The sequence below is a fragment of the Schistocerca piceifrons genome, chromosome 2, assembly GCF_021461385.2.
Source record: "Schistocerca piceifrons isolate TAMUIC-IGC-003096 chromosome 2, iqSchPice1.1, whole genome shotgun sequence".
Lineage (NCBI taxonomy): Eukaryota > Metazoa > Arthropoda > Insecta > Orthoptera > Acrididae > Schistocerca > Schistocerca piceifrons.
Window position 1 is genome coordinate 745,317,758 of NC_060139.1, and position 22,290 is coordinate 745,340,047.

General features: G+C 42.0%; 1 protein-coding gene and 1 non-coding gene across 5 annotated transcripts in view; both read left to right on the plus strand.

Moving 5' to 3' along the window:
- Window positions 1-22,290, plus strand: part of LOC124777424 (ras-like GTP-binding protein RhoL) — a 325,071-nt gene that overhangs the window by 210,190 nt on the left and 92,591 nt on the right. The window lies entirely within an intron of this gene.
- Trnar-ucu lies at window positions 10,790-10,862 on the plus strand. Its single transcript has one exon. It is a non-coding gene; the product is annotated as a tRNA-Arg (tRNA).

Below are 22,290 nucleotides of genomic sequence, written 5' to 3' on the forward strand. Positions count from 1 at the left end.
GGCTACGAGGGTTGAAACTTTAATAATGGTGACTATTTATTTACAACTTATACAAAACAGATACGCTTTTCAAAGCTTTAGTATCCTTCAGAGCAGTCTCCAGCGTTGTGCTTAGACCATTGCCAGTTGTGGAGCGGTCTATTCTCCGTCGAATCTTTGTAACGGTTTTGAAGCGAATGCCATGAGCTAATTCCGTCAGTTTGGGAATGAAGTTGAAGTCACAAGGGCTTAATTCTGGGGAGTGTTGTGGGTGGTACAGCACTTCCGAGCCCCGTCGATCGGACAAATCAGTCACAACTTGCGTCATATGTGCCCGAGCACTGTCTTGCAAAATGACGGGCCGATCCTGCAGGAAGCGTCGCCGCCTTTTTCTAAGCTGGTCGCAGGGTGTGTTGCAGAAATGAACAGCTTCGTCGGGCAGTAGACCGCTCCTTTCGCGCTATCAACACAACTGGCGTTGCTAAGAGTATCACATGACTCACACATTGCTGGCAGCGGGCTATACACAATGTTGGTTACTACTTAGAAGGACAGTAGATCTTCGAAACTGGTGTCTATCTTATATAAGATGTAAATAAACAGTTTCCACCATTAAAGTTTCGACACTCGTACTAACATATTGTAACATTATTATTGTTATTATTATTATATTGAAACATAATACACATTTTATTGTTATTAAACAATTTATTGTTCTGAAATCCAAACTTGTGTGTACTGTTACTTTGTTACTAATAAAATCGTAGACATCTGTGCCGCGTCAAAAGTGGGGGTGGCGGCAAGCTATAGTTGGTGAGCGATGGGGGTGTAGTATCAGCCTACTCCTCTCTCCCATCTCCCTCCCTCCACCTCTCCCTACAGCCAAATAGTCAAACCTTGAATCCGCGCATAATGGGAGAACAGAGAGGGAGATTTTGTCAATAAGAAGAGTGTAGTCATCATGAGAAGTAACTGGTTACTTAACACGCGTCTGGAAAACACGTCGTCAACGAAAGCAGTGCGAAGGGAACTGTGTAAACAAAGTATTAACAGAATTTGGCGACAAATTAGAAGAACGTGACTGACAGGAACATGGACAGCTACTTTTGGCGTTGGTGGAGTTTCAACGTGTGTTGTCAGAGCAGCCGATGTACGCGAACGATCAGTAACGACTACTACTTAAAAGTTGAAGGTCATTTGCAAGAACCATTCCACAAAATATCCTGATTAATGGTGAAAACATTCATGACTTCTGCAACGCGATAATGAACCTGCTCACACGTCGTTCTTCTTTGTCAGTTTTTGTCCAAAATTAATGCTGTAATCATGCCCGAAGTCCATATTCGACATAAATAATCCACGTGGCTTTTATCTATTCCCAGAAATAAAGAAAAATTAAAGAACCTTTCATTTTATGAACATAGATGAGAGCTAAGAGCTATTCCAAAGGCCGAATTCCAGAAATGGAAACGTACAGTCCAGACTGTCTTCTTTCGATTGTGAAGCACTCTCGAAGTTATATGATGATTTAGGCAATCGTATCGAAGGTGAGCTCTTTAGTTAAGGAAGAAGTAAGGTCAATGGTAGGCTCTGTGAATGCATTTCACACGACTTGTGGTATCAGTGGTTCAAATGGCTCTGAGCATTATGGGACTTAACATCTGAGGTAATCAGTCCCCTAGACCAACTACTTAAACCTAACCAGACTGAAGCGCCTAGAACCGCTCGGCCACACCGGCCGGCTGTATCAGTGGGGAATGAATTGTATCTGATTAAGAATTCCATCTTCCGCTGTTGTAAAGCCACCATTCATAATGCTGAAATATACATTCAAGTGAAATATGCATGTTTCACTAAAATGTAACGCAACAAAATCATACAAATCTATGCCGTATCGGTCTCACAGCGAAGAATAGTATGAAGTAAAACTCACGAACGGGATTTATATGCATCGATTCCTAAGAAGACTCTAGTTTGATGCCAGACATGGCGTACTATGACAGTCTTACTTTTGTAAAACTGCTACAATCGTCCCATTACATTTCAGCACGTATGGGAAATCTGCCTTCATTGGAACCATTTGTGGAGTAATGAAAGAGTGAATGTTGGCAACATTTTGAATGTCTCTTTGGCGTCAACCTCTTTCCCACAGAGCTCATTATAAGCGCAAATCACTTTACATCGGATGTTACGAATTCTACTCATTTCCGGAATAACCGCTTTGCAGCTACGGATCAACATGTAATTGTGGGTCCTTCCAGTGTGTACTTGCAAAAATAATCCTCGCGTATAGTTCGCAGGAATACTGCCTTTTATGTGTTAACATAAAAAAATCTGATGGGTGACTCTTGCTCAACTATGTTCCACTGCCGACATTATGAATTCTTGCCACTAAAACATCGCGCAGGTGTGTGTGTCAAACGTCAAAATGAGCTTAGAGAGTAAATGAGCTTGTACTATAGTATATTTATATGTGTCCTGTCTTATCTGTATTTTCTCATTGACTGGAAATAAAGAAGGAAATTTTCTCTGAGTCGCTGTGTTCTTGATCACGACAATGCCACAACTCGTGTCTCCTAAAATGTTCGAGTATGGAGATGTGTGTTTCATCTGAAGTGTTATAGTATTGTGTAGGGAAGTCTGGGATTAAAAAGATCAGGGGCCAATTGTAACGTTTCACACTTACGGGCAAATCTCATTCGAAGAATTCCCTAGATGTGGCAGCACGTTTCACATCTCTTCCACATAAAAGGCAAAAATGCAGGTAGATCGTCACCTGTGAGATGACTGTGCGACAGAGTGAAACTTGTTTTTAGTGTGTTGAAGTAAAAATAAATTTTCTGATATATTTCTTTCTAGTTATTTCCAGGTAATTTATTTGCCTCAACTGATATATACAAATATATGTTAGTTATTATAGTTTCAATTTGTGTAGGATTTAATTTACATATTTTTTGTGTGGCTAGAGCAATTTAGTTTTAATTTTAATACAGAGTGATTGGGTCAGTTGTAACAGGCATTGTACAACTGACCCCTACTGAGAACGAATCGTTTTTGTGTCCGTTTCTGTACAATTTAGCTTGCTTCAATATTACCTGCAAGAATTATTTATTAAATTTGTCTATATTAAGACCTTCTATAATATTCCGAGGAATCAAACGTACAAAAGACAGATGGCAGGTCCCCGAGGACACTAAGGAAGTTGCTGCTTCAGAAGTTCTAAGTTCCAGAATAGCAGCTGAAACTTCTTAATTTAATTAATCTTTTACTTAAACTGAGATCACTGAAGCGGTAAAACTTATAACTTCATTTAAATTTTCTGCTTATATAGCTGAGTGAAATTGACGTACTGTTACTTTGCTTGTCTTTATCGTTTCAACACTGACCTACAGAATTTGCCCTGACTAATACAGCTCAAACTTCTCCTATTTATTAATTACTCACAATGTTCAAGGATAACGCGATCTGACTGCTCGAAAATGATAACCTGAGTTCAAATAATTAATAAAAAATAATGGCCCTGAATAAGAAGAAATCCTGACAGTAACCTGTACATTTCGTAAGTCACTTACCTCACAAAAATTTTCATTACCCGAACTACAGCAATGCCGCAAGCACCAATACTGCCAGCTAAATAAAAGATTCTAACTACTGAAGGCTCTAACCACTGATAGGAATGTGGTTAGCAAAGGAAAGATTTTGTTGCAAAGCAAACAATGTATTTTTACCTTAATAATATGATATCCAGCTCAAAACAAATATATAATCGTCCGTGACAACCAGTTCCAAAAATTATGTAATCACGAGTAATATTCAATCTCCAAGTCGCACACGTCCAGATCGTCCGCTCGCTCTACTACTGCAAACATTCAACACTGCTAATTAGTAGCCTCAAACCTCCCTCACTACTGGCTGTTCACCTCCAACTTTCATCACTGCTGGCTGTTTATCTCCAACTGCAAGTCCGACTAGCCACAGAGTCTCTTACAGACTGCACACAGCGCAGTCAGAGATTTAATACAGGGCACTACCTAGTGCTGCCAACAGACAAACACATAAACAGCCTACTTACACAGTGACCGGAGTGACGAGATAATCTCTCGTTATGTTAAACGTGTAGCTGCATGGACTTTTCTAGAAAATGAGAAACAACGGGATTCCAAAGTAGGCTACAAGCCACATAACCGTAGTTTCAGTGCCGGATAGGACAAGACACCTGAAAATCGCGTCTGTATCTACGTTCCGCAAGTCAACTTACGGTGTATGGCTGAAGGTACGTTGAGTACAATTGTCCTTTGCCCCTGTCCTGTCCTAGTCGCTAATGGTTCGCTGGGAGAACGGTTGTTGGTAAGTCTCCGTGTGGGGTCGAATCGCTCTGCTTTTATCGTCACGCTATTTTCGCGAAAAATAGAAAGGAGCAATATATTGGTTAACTCATCTAGGAACATACGCTTTCGGAACAGTAAATCATATCGTGATGCAGGACGCCTCTCTTACAGTGCCTGCCATTGTATGTGACCCAGTATCTCCGGTGACACTTTAGCGTTTACTAAATGGAACTGTAACGAAACGCGCTGCTCTTCTCTATTTACTTTTTCTGCCCCATCTTGTACGGATCCTAGACTCACGAGCAACGTTAAAGTACTGGTCGAACGAGAATTTTGTAAGCTACCTACTTTGTGGGGGGACTACACTTCCTGAGGATAATTCCAATGAACCTATCTGGTATCTGCTTTATTTGCGATCAGTTTTATGCAGTCGTTCAAATTGCTTCATACACATACTTCTAGATATTTTACAGATTTGATAGTTTCCATTAAATGTTCTGAAATGGTGTAAGCATACAACAACGGACCTTTGTACCTGTTTATGCACAATACGTTACACTTGTTTATTTTGAGAATCAGTTGCCAATCCCTGCACCAAACGCCCATCCTCTGCAGTTCTTCCTGCATTTCGCTACGTCATTCTAGCGTTGCGATTTCTTTGTTTACAACAGCATCAAAAAATGGTTCAAATGGCTCTGAGCACTATGGGACTCAACTGCTGTGGTCATAAGTCCCCTAGAACTTAGAACTACTTAAACCTAACTAACCTAAGGACAGCACACAACACCCAGCCATCACGAGGCAGAGAAAATCTCTGACCCCGCCGGGAATCGAACCCGGGAACCCGGGCGTGGGAAGCGAGAACGCTACCGCACGACCACGAGATGCGGGCTACAACAGCATCATCCGCAAAAAGCCTCATGGAGCTTTTGATGTTATCCACCAGGTATTTATAAATACAGTGAAAAATAATAGTCCTACAATACTGTAGTGGGGTAGGCCCGAAGTTACTTTTACGTCTAAAAATCTCTCTCCGTTCAGAATGACATGCTTTGTTCAGTTTGATTGAAACTCTTCAATCCAGACCCAGCTGGTCTGATATTCCGCACGCCGTATTTTTTTCAATAGGTGGCAGTACGGAACAATATCTAAAGCCTTCCGAAAATCAAGGATCAATCTGGGAGACGATATCTACTGTTCTCTAGGTCTCGTAGAGGAAGAGAGCGAGCTGAGTCTCTCACGATCATTTTTCTCTACCTACTGCTTTCTGGGTCTCGTGGGCGAACCGAGTGAGCTAAGATTCTCACGATCATTGTTTTTAGAACCCATTTGGATTCCTGCAGAGGACATTTTCGGTCACCAGAAATGTTCCAGTACGCGAGCAAAAAATATGTTTTTAACTTTAAAACAGACCGATGTTATTGTACTTTGCCTATAGCTTTGCGCGTATTCTCGAACTACGCTCGAGAATGGGAATAGCTTGCGCTTTTTTCCAATCGCTAGGAACGGTTCGCTCTTCCAGATACACCGGCTTCCAGAAGTGGAGCAAAAGTCCTTTCACGGACTCTGCGTAGAATTGGTATCCCATTAGCCACAGTGGCCTTTACCTTGCTGTGCGACTTCAGGAGCTTTTGTATCTCGTCGTCACTTATTTTGAAATCTCTAACTCTGCTGTTCCCGTGACGATTTAAAGGAGGAACTACAATGAAATCTTCCTCAGTGAAACAGTTTTGGAAAAAGATTTTTAGTATTTCTGTCTTCTCCCGATCAAACGTTCTGCCGGTCTGTACTATGCGTTACGCGCAACAGATGTTAGAAAAATTAGCCTCTCAGTATGCTCTACACTTTTGGCTGTAATTCCCCGAAATATGATGAATGGAAATCGCTGGAGTGGATTGGATGAGATGAATATTTTTGTCTGATATGGAATAGTTCATTTTCAACTTGTCTTGCCCGAACAATGAACTTCAATAAAGAAATACTTCAAAAATATTAGGTGACAACAACTTGCAGCCCGAGATTGTGTAGAAAGTAGGCGAGATTGTATCCAAATATACTGGCAGAGATGAAGAAGAAATAACTTGGAGCAGTTACTTCCGCAGAACGTGGAAATCTCGTGACAGTTGATGTAGCAGCAAATGCTACATGAAAATGTTCCTCCACTGTTCCTCTTCGCAGGTAAAATCTTCTGGGATGGGTTGCTACGATGTGGCCCTATAGGTTCTGTTGTAGCACCCAATGGTTCTGGATATATGCAGAGGCCCGAATTGTTACATGTTCATGAAGCACATTGCAATACACTTACAACCTTCCCCAAAAGAAAAACTGTTGCTTCTTCTGGACAAACACGATATTCACATATATCTACCGGCTACTTAATTCTGTAGGGAGGGTGGGAAAGTTCTTTCGTCATTCCCGCGTCATTGCTCACATCGCCTTCAACAGTTTTATGTGGTAGTTTATGGACCGTTCGAGCCTAATTTAAATTCCGACAATATATAATATTGAAGAATTCATTGCTATTGCCGCGCATCAAATAGCGACGCCAACAGATATTCTGTCAGGATCCTCTGCAGTTGGGAGTTGGCTATTTCATGAGAACATTTTTGAAGATTGGAATCGCTCCATGCCGAGTTACGGACGGATGAAATCCAGATAACAACCCAAATGGTCTCAATGGTAAACTGACAGAACCATCGACTAGCAGCGCAACGTCACCGGAATGCTCTGAGGCGTCAGCTTTTTCACCTGAGCTGATGCGGTGCACTCGTCTTCTAAACCCATCTTGGAGACAAGTTGCACAGGACGTCCGTCAAGAAAAAAGAATAAAGTTCAGTTCTCACAAGCACTCTCGAAAAACTCGAATTTGAAAAAAGGGGAAAAAGAGGCAATAAATTCTAATAAAGCCCCAAAAAGCCAAAGACAAGCCCCCCCCCCCCCCCCCCCTCCCAAACAACTTCAGTCCCAGGTCCACGAAACAGAGAACATTTAGCATCAACTTTATGCCAAATAGTTCTGTCTTGTCACCATGGCCTATTATAAAAGCAGCAGACTTGGAGAGGCCTGGGTGCAATGCATACCGTGTTCGAAATGTGATTATATTACATGAACAAAGAGAGGAAAACGTTAGGAATGCTGTGTTTTTTAAATTAGAATTTATGTTCCGTTCTTGCCTCGTGTAAAAATTTTGGAATATTATGTTTTTATAATTTAATTTTTTTTGTGAGCAAGATGTATGAAACAGGCGAAATACCCTCAGACTTCAAGAAGAATATAATAATTCCAATCCCAAAGAAAGCAGGTGTTGACAGATGTGAAAATTACCGAACTATCAGCTTAATAAGTCACAGCTGCAAAATACTAACGCGAATTCTTTACAGACGAATGGAAAAACTGGTAGAAGCCAACCTCGGGGAAGAACAGTTTGGATTCCGTAGAAACACTGGAACACGTGAGGCAATACTGACGTTACGACTTATCTTAGAAGAAAGATTAAGGAAAGGCAAACCTACGTTTCTAGCATTTGTAGACTTAGAGAAAGCTTTTGACAATGTTGACTGGAATACTCTCTTTCAAATTCTAAAGGTGGCAGGGGTAAAATACAGGGAGCGAAAGCTATTTACAATTTTTACAGAAACCAAATGGCAGTTATAAGAGTCGAGGGACATGAAAGGGAAGCAGTGGTTGGGAAGGGAGTAAGACAGGGTTGGAGCCTCTCCCCGATGTTGTTCAATCTCTATATTGAGCAAGCAGTAAAGGAAACAAAAGAAAAATTCGGAGTAGGTATTAAAATTCATGGAGAAGAAATAAAAACTTTGAGGTTCGCCGATGACATTGTAATTCTGTCAGAGACAGCAAAGGACTTGGAAGAGCAGTTGAATGGAATGGACAGTGTCTTGAAAGAAGGATATAAGATGAACATCAACAAAAGCAAAACAAGGATAATGGAATGTAGTCTAATTAAGTCGGGTGATGCTGAGGGAATTAGATTAGGAAATGAGGCACTTAAAGTAGTAAAGGAGTTTTGCTATTTGGGGAGCAAAATAACTGATGATGGTCGAAGTAGAGAGGATATAAAATGTAGGCTGGCAATGGCAAGGAAAGCGTTTCTGAAGAAGGGAAATTTGTTAACATCCAGTATTGATTTAAGTGTCAGGAAGTCATTTCTGAAAGTATTCGTATGGAGTGTAGCCATGTATGGAAGTGAAACATGGACGATAAATAGTTTGGGCAAGAAGAGAATAGAAGCTTTCGAAATCTGGTGCTACAGAAGAATGCTGAAGATTAGATGGGTAGATCACATAACTAATGAGGAAGTATTGAATAGGATTGGGGAGAAGAGAAGTTTGTGGCACAACTTGACCAGAAGAAGGGATCGGTTGGTAGGACATGTTCTGAGACATCAAGGGATCACCAATTTAGTATTGGAGGGGAGCGTGGAGGGTAAAAATCGTAGAGGGAGACCAAGAGATGAATACACTAAGCAGATTCAGAAGGATGTAGGTTGCAGTAGGTACTGGGAGATGAAAAAGCTTGCACAGGATAGAGTAGCATGGAGAGCTGCATCAAACCAGTCTCAGGACTGAAGACCACAACAACAACAAACAATTTAATTTTACAATATTTACGTGATTAACTTTAGCTTTACAAATAAGTGTTAAATCGCAATTACTTATTTCTTTATGATATCTTGACTAGTTATGTAGTAAATAATCATTAGGGTAGTTTTTTATGTGAATAATGTATGCCATAACGTATTTCGAAGAAGATTTACCATAAACTATCTACACCAAATTAATTAACCCACACGTAAACGTACTTTTGTGTGTGTGTGTGTGTGTTACAACTGACTCTCATCCAGGGGCAAATATAACACCAATGCAATACACCATAGTTTAAATATAAATCTAAATACTGCGTAAAATATCGTGTTCATGATGAGGACAAATTTGCAATTGCCAAGAAACTAGAATTACATTCAATAAATTAGATAAATTTCTTGTCGAACGAAGCCTGTTAATTACAAAAGAAGTTTTTTACTCCAAGTTCTTTACCCAGCTGATGAACGTATTCCTAGGGTGAATGAAAGTCTTCTCACGCAGAGCCCTCTATAATAATTTCATAGAGTGACGTTTCATGTTCTACCATATTAAATTATGATCCAAGCTCTCTGAGAAGGCACGAAGTGCGTTCGTAATCTGTAGCCAAAAAAAAAAAACAAAAAGCTCTGACCACTATGGGACTTCACTTCTGAGGTCATCAATCCCCTAGAACTTAGAACTACTTAAACCTAACTAACCTAAGGTCATCACACACACCCATGCCCGAGGTAGAATTCGTACCTGCGACCGTAGCGGTCTCGAGGTTCCAGTCTGTAGTGCCTAGAACCGCTTGGCCACACCTGCCGGCAATCTGTAGCAGGCAAACTTAATTTTATCTAGACAGAATGGCACAGGCATCATTTCTTTCTTTTTATAGGCATTAGATTTCGTTAGTGTTCAATAGCTCTTTTGAGATGGCAAACCCATGACATTGAATGTTATAATAAGGTTATGAATGTTTTGTAAATTGCCTGTAACAATGCTGAGTAATAAAGGGCGTTGGACATCAAATAAACAGATGATGGGAAAAGGCCGAGCGGTTCTAGGCGCTTCAGTCTGGAACCGTGCTACTGCTGCGGTAGCAGGTTCGAATCCTGCCTCGGGCATGGATGTGTGTGATGTCCTTAGGTTAGTTAGGTTTAAGTATTTATAAGTTCTAGGGGACTGATGACCTCAGATGTTAAGTCCCATAGTGCTCAGGACCATTTGAACCATCTGACGCGGAAAAACTTTCTAATATCGTGAAGACCACTTCCGTTGGCAATGTTTCCATTATAGTTAGCCACGCAGTACTGGTGCTTTATATCGTGACAGTATGCTTTACGTTGTGTGATAGCTTGTCAACATGGGGGACGTTCTTGATGTACGTTGTCAGTATGAACTGGACCGCGCTTATTATGCGACAAGGAGGTATGAGTAATGCCGCCATATGTGTCGCCTGTGAGTCACGCTGTCTTGTAATAGAGTTAGTGGTGTGCCTTAGTTTGCAGACGCTTAGCGAGGAGGAACTCAAATATAGCCAAGTATTCACATTCAGCAGATCCACACAGCACAGTGAACCATGCTCACACTGCCCATCAAACCCAATTTTGTAGCAGCAGATAAAAGCGAACCAGCTGTGATCTGCTTTCTACCGGGCTACTGCAGTCCCTATGGAAGAACAGATATGTTTTAAACGTATTGCCTACCCTTCGTTGTTAGCAGTGATGAGAGTTAATCCTGCCATTGCCTTGGAAGTCGTGCGAAATACGCGCTTATCTGCATCGTAGAAAAAATTGTATCCTTACGTCACCTGTCAGTCGCAACACAACATAAATCTCTTCCTGGGCGAAGGCTATTCCAGGGACGTTATGTTGGCTAGTGAATCCCATTGAAAAGGCCGTCCCTTTGGCGCAGAGGATAGCGCGTTGGACTTCTAATCCAAAGGTCGTGGGTTCGATCCCCACAAGGGATGAAACGTTTTTAATTCGTGAGAAATTGTTCAGAAAGCTAATACCACTAAATGCCACCACTTTCACCTCAAAACGAGATGGGAATGAACTATACTCCCATTATCACATGAAAAGACACGATGAATTATCTCAGCAATTTCGTAGAGCCCGAAATAAGATAAATTAAAACGGTCGTTCATGTCCAGTGATAAGGTATGACATTTGCTCAGATTAGTAAGAGGTTTTCTGTGGATCTTCTTTCGACATCCCTTTATATGTCATCAAAGCAAGATGGTACTAAACAAGACAAAACATGTTTAATCTGAGGTAATTTTTAATTTGGCTACAGAAAGTCTTTACTGAAGAATTTTATTAATTTTATACGCCGAAAATAACTTAGTTCGTTGAACAGATCAGTCATGCCTCCCAGAAAACAATAAAGTATTGTCAGGATGAAACTGTTATACTCTCTGTTAACATCAAGGATACAAAACGGACATTGTTTTAAGAATACCCATAAGATTTATAGCAAATTGGTATTCCTGAAGATGTGGAAATCTATAAGATGACACGGCGAAATGCGTTCGGCGAATCTTTTTATCTCGTTTGATGCTTGTACCACTCCTTCCTGCTCTATGTTATCCACTACAGCATTTTCTTCTCTGTCTGCTATTACTTCTTCCTCAATAGATCTTTATAGAATGCCAACTACTATTTTTCTTGTATTATCTCGATTGTTCCTGTATTCTTACTTGAATATTAAGATGTTTAAATAAATCACGTGAAGACGACAATCAACATATGATAGAGAAATTTAACTTAATTAATGGCACATGTAGGTGAACCTTACTACGGAAAGTAAGGAAAGAGATATTAATGAAATTTTACAAAATATTGTCGATCCCTTCTGTAACATTCGGAAATGAAACCTGGATTTTAAAATAAAGGAATTCGGAGTGTGGAAATAAGATGTCTTAGACATGTTGCAAGATACACAAGATAAGATCAAAAGCGAAATACGGGAATAAGAGCAGAATTATGTTAATGTCTCTAAATGAAAGAAAAAAAGAATGACACAGAAAAATTGTAAAGGGCATATCGACAGGACGGTGGATGACAGTCTTCTAAAAATACAATCCACCAGACGAGGAAACATGGTTAAAAGACTGATCTCTATATAAGTTGGTGTATCAGTTCAAGCCCAATATGTGAAGAAGACGATGACGACGACGACGATATTAGTTCGATTACGAGGGCGCAGCCTAAGGTCCGAACAGGTTTTGCGTTGGTTCCCTACTACGACCCTGCCCCACTGTGAGCTAGTAGACTGTAGACTGTAGGTGGAGTGACTACAAGTAGAGCGATGTGAACTTGAGCTGGTCGGGCAGACCGCTGAGCCGTGGAGCCGCTCTTTGCAATCTCTGAAGCGAGACACGTTCCCCCTGACACGCTTCGGCATAGACCACTGCCTGTCATAGAACTCGTTGCTGCAAGGAGAGCAGGAGGTTTGTGATGTCTGTGGAATGGTCCCGACGGTGCATCACGCCCATTTGTGACGTATTTATAAAGCAGTCCTGTACGATGACACTCACATCAACGATGCACAGAACAATGGATCACGGAGTATACAGAATGGAGATAAACAAACTGTTTGTAAGGCCCGAGTATGCGAGGGGACGTGGAAATAAGCAAAATTTTCTAGATAACAGCTGAATGGGGTTCGGAGAGAGTCGGGCAGGTAAAGCGCGACCGCGCGGGAATAGTGTGTACATCCGCGACGGCGTTTCTGCACCCCAAATTTGAACGCGACCATTCCGAACGTTACTCATTTACGCCATCACGTGGCTTTCTTAGTTAATGATTGGCGGATATTAAAAGGACCCTCCCATCTGGTGGTCCTTTACCTAGACAACACACCACTGGGTACAGGTGGCTAAGGAAAGTTGATGTTAATGTATGAATTTGGCGATTAAGTTTATCGACATGCCATTTAACTGTGCAGTAAGCTCATGATCTCTATCATTGGAATCGTAATTAAATATAATATATTAATCCATGATTGGAAACATGTGTGCCGGCCGATGTGGCCGAGGGGTTCTAGCCGCATCAGTCTGGAACCGCGCGACCGCTACGGTCGAAGGTTCGAATCCTGCCTCGGGCATGGATGTGTGTGATGTCCTAACGTTAGTTGGGTTTAAGTAGTTCGAAGTTCTAGGATACTGATGACCTCAGATGTTAAGTCCCATAGTGGTCAGAGCCATTTGAACCATTTTTTGAATCATGATTATCAAGTAATTAAACACTCTTTCTTTGCATGGAAGTGGATTGCACTGTTACTGAGGCTTCTGTAGAAGTTTCTCAGGTTTACACGATTCCATACCGCATTAGATTTTTCTCAGGAGACAATGTGCAGAAGACATCACAGCAAAAAAAAAAAGCTCTTAAAATTAGCTGTTATGGGTTTGAAAAAAAGTTCAATTTTAGCCTCTCTCTTTACATTTTCACGTAACATTTCCCGCTGAAAATGAGCTGTTGTACAAGGAGCCCCTAAAATGTTCCATAAACAGTGAAAATAGGGAACGCAAACTAAATGCATCTATTTGGCTCCTAAATAATCTCCTTTGCCAATGTTTGGTTGCTGGAAATTTTCAGCGAAGGCGCCTCCTTTTGGAGTCAATCCAAGTATTTTCGTCACACATTTTTGTATGTTTGTCGAGATATCATGGAGACGGATATCTTTTGCGACTAGGATGATTGCCTACCCCTATGAGGATCGAACGGGTGGAAGTACGTTTCATGTCCTACGACTATGGTTTTCAAAATTTATGGAGCTCAGTCTCACATTTCGAAAAAAGTCCAACGATTTACGTCCATGTCACCTTCTCCTCACCACTCAATTTGCGCAGAATAAATCGTGATCAGATCTTCTTCGTACTCAAATCTTTTGATAACTTTACGCTGTTTCTAGCTACCCCAAATTTCTCTGGTATCAGTTTCAGAGACAAGCCACCTGTTTCGTGCCACCATCCGTCGCACTTGTTCTGTGCTGTATCGTAGACTTGTTGACGACCTACTCTTACGTAGCGCATATTCAGATATTTTGTTCCAGCGGAAAGGCCGTGTGAACCACTTAGAAACACGTTATTCTATTCGCAGTTTCTGTTCCGTAGACATTAATATCATGTTTCCATGATCGTTTTTGGTGATTAGTGGCAAAATTCCAGCTTCATGAGATTCCTCATTGTGCTAAGACATAGGCCTTCAGACTTACTTCATCAGACTGGTGCAGCTCACTCTGTCTGAAAATGCACCGTATCTCTCAACGTGTATCTTAATGGTGCATCTCTTAATTATTTAGTTGCTAGTCCTTTCATCCAGTTTTAGTAATTTCTCCTATAGATCGTAGATTTTTTCCTGTTAGATTCGAGAGAACTGTTATCGCAATGCGATGACAGTGTGAAGGGATCTCAGGTTTCAGCATTCGCTAAAGCTCCTTTTATAGGAGTAAGTTTGTTATCTAGAATGAGATTCTCACTCTGCAGCGGAGTGTGCGCTGATATGAAACTTCCTGGCAGATTAAAACTGTGTGCCGGACCAAGACTCGAACTCGGGACCTTTGCCTTAACATGGGCAAGTGCTCTACCGCTTGTTATCTCAATCGACTGATCGTGGCAAGTGAGTATACTTACAGTTCAGCGCCAAAATTTCCTGCTGTGCATTTTGGACCCGAACCGTTAAAACCGAAATATACTAACATAATAGGGAACCGTCAATTCAATGACAATAGAGTTTATAAATGACCAAAGTAAAATTGGCATTGGATATTGTTTACAAATGTCGTATGGAAAAATCTCCGCACTGCTCAAAATTAATAGCATAGGAAAAGGATCAACAATCATTTAAAAACGTCATAATTTATTTGCTCGAAAATATGTATCTACACACAAATACATTCTAAGACAAAAATCGACGCACCAAGAAGGAAGTATCCGAATGGGACGGAAATCGATAGATGTGACGTCCATGTACAGATAAACCAATGACTACAATTTCAGAAAAATTAGATGGTTTATTCAAGAGAAAGAGCTGCACAAATTGATCAAGTCAGTAACGCTCTGATACACGCCTGGTCCTTACGCAAGCAGATTCGGCTTGGCATCGACTGATAGAGATGCCGGATGTCTTTCTGAGGAATATCGAGCCAAATTCTGTTCAGTCGGCACGTTATACCATTAAAATCAGGAGCTTGTCTTCAGGGCTCAGTTCGAAGCGGGACTCATCACTGAAGACAATTCTAGTTCAGTCAATGGAATTCCAGGCCGAAGACGTGTCTGGAGTCGCTAAGGACAGCAGTGGTATATCAACCTGATTGTCTCCCCCCATACGGCCTACGACCAGGAGAGATGGTCTGGGGTCCCATTTCTTTTCATAGCAGGACCCCTTTGGTTGTCATCCGTGGCAGCCTTACAGCACAGCGGTGCTTCGACGATTAATCTACGCCCTGTTTTGTTGCCCTTCGTGGCAAGCAATCCTGGGCTTAATGTCTGTTCGCACACGGCGAGAGTTCGTACTGCTTGTCTTCGTGCTTGCCAAACCCTACCGGGGCCAGCAACGTCGCGGGATCTCTACTCAACTGAGAACGTTTGGAGCCTTACGGGCAGTGCCTTCCAACTACCCCGGGTCTTGGCGATCTAACGCGCCAGTTGGACATAATTTGGCACCATATCCCTCAGGAGGACATCCAAAAACTCTATCAATCAATTCCAAGTCATATAACTGCTTTCATAAGAGCCAGAGGTGGACCAACGCGTTACTGGCTTGCTAAATTTGTGAAGCTTTTTCTCTTGAACAAATCATCCAATTTTTCTGTAATTGTAATCATCTGTATGTCTGCACTTGTACGTCACATCCATCAATTTCCTTCTTATTAGGATAACTTCTTCTTGGTGTGTCGTTTTTTTCGTAAAGTGTATATCAAACAATATTTAGACGACAATAAATAGCGCCTTTCTCCTCTATCTTACATCTCTTGTTCTTTTTTAAGGCCAATTTTCTCATACGTTCTTATTTATGCGTGGTATTGATGTTCCTTCGTCCCTCTACAGTAAAACCATAATAATTTTTGGGTTTCAAATGTTTGCTTTCTCTTGTTGGCAATACTAGTAGGAAAGGATCAAATCCTTATGCAGTCTCCACGACATGTCACGAAAACTAAAGCAAACAATAAGATTAAGACTGAGTAGACACAAAAGCACAAAATCCGTTAATAAACGAGTGAGCGCGGCGAGTATAGATTAAGTCGCCATATTCTGCACATGCGCAATCTGCAGCATATTCGGAATTTTAGAACCCTACATTCGGTGCAGTTAATTGATCATTGATATCACTGGTCCAATCGCGATGAGGTTGGTTGCTAATTTATACGCAAGAATGTGACGCGCACCCATGACGAATAGTCGATTTTGATCAGGAAGTAGTTCTTGTAAAACGGGGTTGAACTTCAAGTAATCCTCGTAAGACGGGATCGGAGGATTTTATACTCTTTTTATTTTGAAATTTCCTGGCAGATTAAAACTGTGTGCCGGACCGAGACTCGGCACCTTTTTATTTTATTGCTGCAAGTACACTGTGATAAGCTGGGCGGAGGGGTAGGTGGCAAGTTTCACCCTAACGGAGACAGGTGAATGAAGTATGACTGAAGAAATTATATCCATCCATTTAGCACCGAATTGCGCCTGGCTCGCGGCAAAGCAACATGAGCCGCAATGATCAAGTGGCTCTAAAAACCAGAGGTTGGTTTGAATTCCACAATGCTTTACTAAGCAAGATTCTTAATAGGCGTGGTTGTTACATCTGCGTGATTACTTTGCAGTGCACATAGGTCTTTGGCAGAGGATACAGAAAACCACTTCCAGACTATTTCTCTAGCGTTTCGCTCTCGAATAGCATGTGGAAAAAATGAATACCCAAACCTTCCCGTGCGAACTTTGATTTGCCATTTTTTTATCACGATGATCATTTCTACTTACGTAGGTTAGAGTCATAATACACTGCTCAAAAGAAATAGGGGAACATGACTTTGGGCGTCTGCCATACTCCATTGAGCAATAATTGCCCACATACGCTCGGTGGGGTTTAGGTTGGGACTCACCGGCGGCCATTCCATTAATTCAATGTCCGCCGCGCGGGATTTGCCGAGCGGTCTCAGGCGCTGCAGTCATGGACTGTGCGGCTGGTCCCGGCGGAGGTTCGAGTCCTTCCTCGGGCATGGGTGTGTGTGTTTGTCCTTAGGATAATTTAGGTTAAGTAGTGTGTAAGCTTAGGGACTGATGACCTTAACAGTTAAGTCCCATAAGATTTCACACATATATATATATATATATATATATATATATATATATATATATATATATATATATATATATATATATATATATATGGGTCTCCAACAAACGAACACGGCCATCACCTTGCTTCAGAGGATATCTGAACTCGTCTGTGGATAACACGTTTCGCTAGCCACGAAATTGACGGTTGACTTGGGAACGGCAAAACTGAAGGTGAGGTGCAATATGTCGTCATGTTAAGCGGTGTACTCGAACTCGACGTCTGGGACTTAAGTCCTTTTTCACAACCTGTTCAATATAGTCTGATCGGACACAGCGGCTCCAGTGGCCCTTCTGAGATCGTCTTGCCGTGCTGTGGCGGTATCCGTACGACGCCGCAAAGCAGAGATGGCCATATATCGGTCTACGTGGGGTTATAATGAGTCGGCGACCTTAACCAACTCGCCTTGTGTACTGACCTGTTTCCCTGTAGCGTATCCACAATCTGTGGATGACAGATGGGCAGGCATTGGCATCTGCAGCAAAACGACCGAAAGTCCATTCATTTTGGATCAGACAGACCGTCCTTGCAACTTGCACTGCATTAAGCTGTCGCATTGCATGTGCTTGTTCGAATACAGCCACACAAAAGACAACTGCTATCTGCGTGCCTCACTAGGATACCGGTACCCTCTTGCTTCTGAGGCATCAAATGAAAAGAAGACAGGTGAAAAAAGAAACTGTTCATCATTTCAGAAGTAATCGCCATAACTGCTAATACATTTATCCCACTTTGACATAAGACGGTCAGTGTCTTCATGGTAACATGTTTCCGTTTGCCTACGGAACCATGATTGTAGCCAGGGGTGTACCTCTTTGTCCGAATCAATCAATGGCCATGAGTGTCTTCCTTCAGGCATCGAAAAATATGGAAATCGCATGGTGAGAGATCAGTACTATATGGAGGATGTGTGAGGGCTTCCCAGCGAAACTCCTGCACAATAATGGAGAAATGTGGGCTGGTCCACATGTTGCCCTTACACATCCTCCTTACAGTCCCGGTCTCTTCCCATGCAGCTTCTACATTTTTTGAGCTTTGAAGAAAGACATTCGTGGCCGGTGATTTGCTTCGGACCAGAGGAGCAGGCCTGAGCACTATCATGGTTCCGCAGGCAAATGTAAACATGTTGCCGTGAAGGCATTGACCGTATTGTCTCACAATTGGATAAATTTTGTAACAGTTATTGTGATTACTTTTGAAATGATGAAGAGTTTACTTACTTTCTTTCCATCTGTCTCGTTTTCATTTGTGTGTCCCTTATACAAAACAAGCTGCCGTTCACTGAATTTCTCCGATGTCCTACGCACAGTGGTACTCCGTTACGGATCCCATATCGTGCAAAAATACTCCGGAAGAGGAATGGCAAGCGTAGTGCAACAGTCTCCTTACTAGATCTTTAGCACGTTCTACGCGGTCTGTCAATAAAACGCAGCCTGTGAGTCACCGTTCTGAGTGATTGTGCCAATTTAAATTGTTTGTAATCGTCATCCCTAGGTACAGAAAGACTTTAAATTTTCAAGATTTATCGTGTAACCATAATGTAATGGAGATTCTTTTTTAGTTCTCATGTGGAGTACCTCACACTTTTCATTGTTCAGAATTCGAGCCATGCAGATATTTTGTCTAAATCATTTTGTAATTCTTTTGTTCTTCTGATAAGTTTACTGGACGGTAAACGACGGCACTCTACGAGGTTTGTTCATATTGCCTCCAAAATCTTTTATGTAGATGAACAAGAGAGGGGGGGGGGGGGGGGGGGGTCGTAAGGCTTCCTTCGAGGATCATAGATATAAGTTTCACTAGCTAAATTCTTATCTGTTACTACGAACTGTGATCCTTCAGACAGGGAAGTTTGATTAGAAATTGCTTACGAGGATCGGTGCCAAATGCGTTCTGGAATCCGGGAAATATGGAAACAACTTGACATCCCCAGTTATAGAAGTCATTGCTCCGTGCGAATAATTATCCATTTGCGATCGACAAGAAACTTTTTTTCTGAATTTGTGCTGGTTGTGCATCAGTAGATCATTTCCTTGCTTTTCTCCGACTCTTGAATGTTTTGAATACTCAGTCAAACACATACAGTAATACGCCCGTACGTCGTTAACAGTGTTTTACTGGCGAGAAACAGCTCTTCGCAGTAATCGTATGGATGGTCTTGGTTCCGTATGACGTGTCACTGTCTTGCAACCTTTCTGCCATATCGAGGTGGTACTGCACAAGACTCGCTGACCAGCTTCGGGTTGTGTGCGTCCTCCCTGTCAGAGGATGCGCCCACGGCTCGTTGGCGGAGTTGGCAACAGGGCAAGCACCTCGTCGCTAATTCAGCGCTAAGCTCGGCGAGGCCTCAGTCCTTAGCCTCCGGCGTCATTAGCAGTGGCGTAACCAGCCGCTCCTTCCACACGGCGCACTCGAAAACACGGCCGCTGGTCACATCGGTGAGCCCAGCGCCTGCTGAACGGGGTTTCCAATTCCATCAACTAGATGATCCGCAAGTTCGCAAACATCTGCTCCTGTCTGTGAAGCACGAACTACGGTTCAGTAAGACTGTAATTGGTTTCAGCTTGCTGCCCTCCTCTGCATAGAAAACCACACGTAGGTTATACTTTCTACTGAGATGACTTAAATCCCATGGTATGAAGGGTTCCAAATGAGGTGACAGCAGATTTCAATTGGGAAGGTGGTTAACGCTGCGAGTAAGGAATGTACTGATCAGGTTGCCACACATCTGAAACAACTGTCACCCACAGTAATCTGCCTGTCACATTGTTACTGCTATTGCTGTTAAGGTACAGAGGACTGGTCAACGCCATGCGACGAGTACATCAGCTTCAATGGTACTTGGTGCTTGACACAGCCCTTTTCCTGGTGTCAAGTGCAAGGAGCCTGTCATCATTAATATTTAAGAACACGCCACCTGAATACCCACAAACTGGCCACCTTTACTCCAAACTAAAGAGGACGATCAATAACGTTTATGAAATCATTTTCGATGACATAATGTAGCCTTCTAGATGGCAGATTTCAGATTCTCATTTATTGGAAGAACCATGAAGAAATGCAATTCACAAACGAAAGAGGTTTTCTTTGCTAAAGCCTTGTTCGAAGAACTGAATATTTTTCATTGGCCTGGAACAGTTACTATGCTGGATTAATAGATGGAAGAGAGGAGAACAAAAAGATGCGGATCCAATGTTTGTTTTTCTTTTGGGAGGGTCACAGTTTGTTAGTGTCACACTGCACACTGACATATTACGCACCAGTTATAATAGTTTCGTCATGGCTGGCTCTCCCAAGGATACCAGTAGTTAGAATATCGTTTATTCTGGAAGCTTGTTCCGACTTAGGACCTTCAGTGCTCTGTCAAATTCTTCTCGCAATATCATCTCTCTCGTCTTATCTTCGCCTACTTCTTCTTCTCTTTCTATAATAGTGCCTTCAAGTTAATTTCCATTGCACAGGTGCTCTATATATTCCCTGCGCCTTTTAGCTTTTCCTTCTTTGCTTAGTACTAGTTTTCCATCTCAGCTCTTGATATTCGTACAGGCGCTCTTTTCTCCAAAGGCATCCTTAATTTTCCTATAGATGGTATCTATATTTCTCCTAGCTATATAGACTCCTGCAGCACTGAATTCGCCCTCTAGCCCTTCCTGCTTTGACGTTTTGCACGTAGACCTGGACAAACCGCAGTTTCGGAGACTGCGTGTGGCGGATGCCGAGACATAGTAAATAAATGGTTCAAATGGCTCTGAGCACTATGGGACTTAACATCTGAGGTCATCAGTCCCCTAGAACTTAGAACTACTTAAACTTAACTAACCTAAGGACATCACAAACATCCATGCCCGAGGCAGGATTCGAACCTGCGACCGTAGCGGTCACGCGGTTCCAGACTGTAGCGCCTAGAACCGCACGGCCACCCGTTGCCTGGTTCGTGCTTCGGAAGCGTTTGCTCACCGCGAGGGCCCGTTAACTGTTGGTCACGCGATCACTGTGTTGTTGACACAGCTCTTCAGAACGAGCGCCAACAGCAGCGGCGGCTGGAGTACGTTAGGATACGAGCGTCCATCCTTTGTTTATTTTTTTTACCTCTTGAAATGCAGACAATTCGAGGAAGCCGTGAAAATGAGGGCGATTTAAATCATGAATCTGTTGGAAATACTTGTCTACATTAACTCTTTCTTTGTTATTTCATCTCTTAGATTGCAATGATTCTCTACAGCACAACGTGGCGAGTAATGATATTCCTAGTTTTCCTAAAAAAAAATTCATTGTTATTTTATGTCATTGCACTTGTTTTAGCAGTTGGTCTCTTGCGATTTAATGCGCGGTCCCAGCGCCGCTAGAATTATGCAGTGGTATGTACAGGTAACTTGGCTTGTAACGGTGGGGCGCTTGCAGTTAAATACCGATTTCAGAAGATTTGCCACCTGACATGTCACACTGTGTCATATTTGTTTGTGGTTTGTAACCCTGGCTGTCAATGAATCTGAGTAGATTTATGCCTAATGTATCACGCCTTTTGTGATGTTTTGTGACATTCTATTAATGGGCCACTGCCGAAACACGTCGATAAAGTATTTATAATGTAGTCTGGTACATCTGTCAAGTTCGTAACTGAAGGGCTGGTCGTTATTACTTAAAATATTTAATTAGTCTCAACAGAATGACATAAAAGAAATAATCAGATTAAACCATGGAACGCTATTTTTGGTGACTCTTGAAATTGCTGCTAAGTACAACCTCGTCCTTATCTCCATATAAACTGTAATTTACCTGAAGATCTTGCTCTCTCTTTGGGCGTGGTAGCATCGGAAGCTGAACCTAGAGCATGTATTTTAGCCAGAAAATATTTTAGAATAAGCGATGTGAAATGGAACGAGCCTGTGGGGATTGCAGTAGGCAAGGCGAATGGTCGACTTCGGTTCTTTGGGAGAATTCTAGGAAAGTGTGGTTCTTCTGTGAAGAATACCGCATATAGGACACTAATGGGACCCATCGTTGAGTACTGCTCGAGTCCAGAATGAGATTTTCACACTTCAGCGGAGAGTGCGCTGATATGAA